The following is a 5,986-nucleotide window of genomic DNA, read 5'->3' as shown; positions in this document are numbered from 1 at the left end:
ACTTTATTTAAACACGTGACATTGATGAGCCTAAAAAAGGACTCGTTACAAAAATGTACGTGTTAATTATATTATGTACGTGTAGTTCCCGTTTCCAACAGTTAAATGGGGAAGCTAAGAAATGAGTCAAAGTCAAGTTGTTAAAAAAAAGGGAGAAGGATCCTACCAAGGGGATCCACCCAACGAGAATGTGGATACTCATCAGCAGTTTCTGATGGGACAGAAAAACCAACCTTTCACACAAATTTAGTTCCTGGCTGGCCTGATGACAAGAATTTGGGTGAAAGAGAACAAGAGAGTTAAAGGCTACATTAAGAGTTGTCTTCAATCAGCAACAGTCAGAACTACCCCACTGAGGCCACTTCAAGCCTGAGGTTCCTAATGCCAGGAACAGGTTGAGTGTCTGCTGACATGCTAGTAATAACCTGTGAAGTCTATCAAATCACCTTGTGTTTCTTCAAAACCAAAGAGACTGATCAGGGGTCTGGACTTGGCTAATTTAAAATCTTGGATCCAATTGTCATTGGATGCTTGTTTTCAAGCCCCTAACAAACTCATGTAGTTTGCCTCTTATCTGAGTTCAAGTTGTTAGCAACTCTTAAGGACCGTGCCTACTATTCTTATTGCGCATGCGTTTTGCGCATTTCGAGATACTCAAGGGTTTCCTGTGAGTGTTGCTTATTAATACAGGGATATTTTTTTGTGCCATTTAAAACTACGAGAAAGCAGAACTCAGCAAGTGCTCATGGTATCCAAAAAAAATTAGGGGTAATCATGCATTTTTCAGAGATTATTATTAAGCTTCAATTTGGAAAAGAATGTCATACATTGCTTTGTATTTTACAGCTGCTTTTTACAAAATGTTGATAAAGTTTCTTTGAAAAATGTGTGGTTATCCCCAATTTTCTTTTTGGATTTCAATAACAACTTAACCAATTATTAAAAAATTATTAATAGTTTTTGAGCGTGCCGTAGCAAATAAAAGAGGCTGAATAAACACTGCCTGTTTGTGTCTGCTGAATGAGTCTCGTTGCGATAAGTGTTGGCTCCAACTAACACTTTTAATTAACAGAGTACCAAAACTGGAGAATGATTGTCTTACCACAACTACCCTGTGCCCCTTATAAAGGATAACAGATTCTGACATTACCTTTGTTTTGAAGTTTATAATTTTTGGACTGTGTTTGGATATTCCATGTAAGTTTGGACTTAAAGACGTTTACAAAATATGGGCAGAGTAGGCTCTATACATGTCCAAAAAATAGTTTGCAGAGCTAGTTTAACAAAGATGGTTTCTACAAAGAACTGTACAATGTAGCTCATTAAAACAGCTTGCACCACCTTTGGTGACCAACTCAAAAGCGACTGCTACTTTGGCCACCCCACACATCTTATAATTATTGAAACTGTAATTTACTTAATAATAAGCTCTTTAATTATTCAATAGAACATACGTACTATCTTTCATAACTTTTATACACCATTAAACAGTGTGAAATTAAATGAACCATGCAAATAGAACAAAGCCCATAGGTTAGTGATGGTCTTAAAAGTGTACCACAGCTACTAGATCTGTGACCTTTATAAAGGATAACAGATTCTGACATTACCTTTGTTTTGAAGTTAATTTGAACTGTGTTTGGATATTCCAAGTAACTTTGGACTTGAACAAGTTTGGAAATAAACATGGGCAGAGTACATGTAGGCTCTATACAGTCATGTCCAAAAGCAGGTGAACCTGGAACAAATGGAACAAAACAAGAAATTGAAAATAATGAATGAAGTGGTACAAATAGTTTGCACAGCCACAGTACATTATGTACATGTAGTTTAATAAAGAAGCTTGGTTTCTACACAGAACTGTAGCTCATTAAAACACCTTGCACCCCCATTGGTGACCAAAAGTGTACGCTACTTTGGCCACCCCACAAATCTTATAATTGTAATAACTGTAATTTACTTAATAAGCTAATTAATTATTGAAAACAACCTTGTATGTAACTTCTTATACACCAATAAACAATGTGAAATAAAATGAAAAGTGCAAATAAATTATTAGCATTGTCCAGTGTAACAGCACCATTCAGCAGTTCAATAGCTATTGGATCAAGAAACTTTCCTGTTTTAGAGCAGCGCATCGCATGCGTCTGTCCTGTTTGTACCTGCGCTACTAATGGGGGAGACTAAAACGGGACACTAATGGAGGCCACCAATGGAAGACATTAATTGGGGATACTAATAGGGGACACTAATAGGGGACACTAATAGGGGACACTAATTGAGGATACTAATAGGGGAGACTAATTGGGGATACCAATAGGGGACACTAATAGGGGACACTAATGGAGGCCACTAATTGGGATCACTAATGGGGGACACTAATAGTGGACACTACTTGGGGATACTAATATGAGACACTAATAGGGGACACTAATAAAGGTCACTAATTGGGGACACTTAAAGGGGACACTAATGGAAGTCACCAATAGGGGACCCTAATAGGGGTCACTAATGGGGATACTAATAGAGGACACTAATGGGGGACACTAACTGGGGATACTAAAAGAGGACACTAATGGAGACCACTAATAGGGGAGACTAATTAGGGATACTAATAGGGGACACTAATTGAGGACACTAATGGAGGCCACTAATTGGGGTCACTAATGGGGGACACTAATAGTGTACACTAGTTGGGGATACTAATAAGAGACACTAATAGAGGTCACTAATGGGGGACACTAATTGGAAATACTAATGGAGGATACTAATTGGGGACACTTAAGGGGCCACTAATGGAGATCACCAATAGGGAACACTAATAGGAGACACTAATTGGGGATACTAATAAGGGACACTAATTAGGGATACTAATAGGGGACACTAATGAAGGCCACTAATTGGGCACACTAATGAAGACCACTAATAGGGAAGACTAATTGGGGATACTAATTGAGGATACTAATAGGGGACACTAATAAGGAACAATAATAGGGAAAACTAATAGGGGACACTAATTGGGGACACTAATAGGGGACACAAATGGAGGGCACTAATAGGGGAGGCTAATTGGGGATACTAATAGGAGACAATAATAGGGGACACTAATAGGGGCCACTAATAGGGGCCACTAATAGGGGCCACTAATAGGGGCCGCTAATAGGGGAAACAAATTGAGGAAATTCAAAGGGGACACTAATAGATGCCATCAATGGGGAACACTAATTAGGGATACTAATAGGGGACACAAATGGAGGCCACTAATAGGGGAGACTAATTGGGGATACTAATTGTCGATACTAATAGGGGATACTAATAGGAGACACTAATAGGGGACACTAATGGAGACCACTAATAGGGAAGACTAATTGGCGATACTAATAGGGGATACTAATTGGGGAAAGTAATAGGGTACACTAATGGAGGCCACTAATAGGGGAGACTACTTAGGGCTACTAATAGGGGACACTAATAGGGGCCACTAATAGGGGACACTAATTGGGGACACTCAAAGGGGACACTAATGGAGGTCACCAATAGGGGACACTAATGGAGGCCACTAATTGGGGACACTAATTAGGGACAGTAATAGGGGACACTAATGGAGGCCACTAATAGGGGAGACTACTTACGGATACTAATAGGGGACACTAATAGGGGCCACTAATAGGGGACAGTAATTGGGGACACTAATGGAGGCCACTAATTGGGGTCACTAATTGGGGACACTAATGGAGGCCACTAATAGGGGAGACTACTTAGAGATACTAATAGGGGCCACTAATAGGGGACACTAATTGGGGACACTTAAAGGGAACACTAATGGAGGTCACCAATTGGGGACACTAATGGAAGCCACTAATTGGGGACAATAATGGGGACACTAATTGGGGATACTAATGGTGGACACTAATAGGGGACACTTAAAAGGGACAGTAATGGAGACCACCAATGGGGGACACTAATAGGGGACACTAATTGGGGATAATAATATGGGACACTAATGGGGACACTAATGGGGGACACTAATAGGTGACACTTATAGAAGACACTAATAGGTGACACTTAACAGGGACACTAATAGGGGATACTTATAGGAGAAATTAATTGGGGACACTAATTGGGGACACTAATGAAGGACACCGAGCTAAGAAAATAAGCTTTCCAACAGCATATAACTTATTTACAGACAACTGAAACATTTTATAAAAGCAAAATTTGAACGAAAACATTTAAGAAAAATAACACAAAAAAAAAGTTTTCCAGGCAAAATTTGGTCATTTTAGCGCTGATTGCGAATTTTTGGATGCAAAACTAAATTTTTTTTCAGTTTATCTGCTTTCTTGGACATAAATTTGACCTGACCTGACCTGACCTGCCCTGCAACGACAGAGCGCAAAAACTGCTGATTGGCTAGAGAATACTGACCCCTGCAACCTGACCTGACCTGACCTGTGACCTGACCTGTGACCTGACCTGTGACCTGACCTGACCTGTGACTTGTGTTTTAGACCCGCCGTTTGAAAATAATCTTACCTTTTCAGTGACTTTAACGCTAGAAATTCCATCAAATGCACCACAATCCTTTTCTTTATCCTTTCCGAAGCCTGTAGTGTCATTTTTTGGACGAAAAACGTTATTAAAACCGCTCCGCAATCACTTTAAAAAGTTGAAAATTTTGCCTCCGCTCGGAGTCAAATTGCCTGACTCGCAATGTCTGTCATGTAGGCTTCATGAAAGCTAGAAAGCCGAGATTTACAGGGAAACTGGGGCTATTTCTACCCAGTAAACAAGCCAAATTTCAGCGCGATCAGTGAAAATGGCGGCTTTCTACGAATCCTACATGAATAATTCATGAGTGTGCGATTTCCATAGAGGACTAGGAAAAAGAGTTTGAAAAGCATTTTTCAACAGTATTTTAAGTCTAAGCACCCATTTAAAAAGGTTACCTTTCGATTATTGTTGCGATGGCCAATCACTTCATGTAAGCTAACCATTTTAAAATGGGTGCTTAGACTTAAATACTGTTGAACAACACTGTTTAAAATGGGTGTTGAGGCTTAAGCAAGCACTATTTGAGATGCTGCTTACACATGTAGATCAACAGTACTCATTCGAAATAGTATTTTTAGGGTAGTCTATTTGGGTAGTCCATGGACTGGGGGTCAGCGAAATGTACCAACCCCCAATTTCCAGGGTTGGGGATTTTTTTTAAAGCAAATGTCAAAATCCCCATCCCATGCCCAATCCCCACCCCCTCCTCGGGCTTAATATTGATAGGTGCATTACTTTTACTTACCGGTAATTAAACACCTGGCCTCAGTTGTTTAAACGATGAATAGTACTATCCACCAGATAAATCACAATCCAGTGGATTATAAATTAAGTCATAGCCAATTGCACTATCCAATGGATAGTGATTTATCTGGTGGATACCTTTATCCACCTTTTGAACTACTGGTGCCAGGTCAAAGCTTGATCTCAGAACCTCCAGCTTGGAAGTCCAAGGCGGGTCGACCCGGGAACAATAATCCCCCGGTCCATGGACCACATCCATTTCACATAGCGCTGATAAACACTATTTAAGTCTAAGAACCCGTTTTAAAACGGTTAGCTTTCAATAATTGTAATTTAGGGTTAGTCTGCAGTCTGCAGTTTGCAAATGTCAGACACTGTCCATGGACCCTCCTTCGGGCCGGGTTCACGAACTACCATACGGACAAGTCCACGTACTACCCCCGTGGACTACCCCTGTGGACCACCCCAAAATAACATAAAAATAAAATAAATAACAACTAAAAGATTTGACTTACCGTTTGTCTGGATAGACCACTCGTGTCGGCGAAATCTTAACCGTTACGCTACGCAAATTTAACAAACTAAGGCTCAGACTCAGGCACAAGGTATATTAACCACATATTTCCATTTCATTCGCTGTGGATCCGAGTGCTTCGAAAAAGACTCACATTTATGTTCTATTCGTGTT

The sequence above is a fragment of the Montipora foliosa genome, chromosome 5 (genome assembly GCF_036669935.1).
Source record: "Montipora foliosa isolate CH-2021 chromosome 5, ASM3666993v2, whole genome shotgun sequence".
NCBI lineage: Eukaryota > Metazoa > Cnidaria > Anthozoa > Scleractinia > Acroporidae > Montipora > Montipora foliosa.
The sequence above is the reverse complement of the archived record's forward strand: the minus strand, read 5'-3'. Positions refer to the sequence as shown.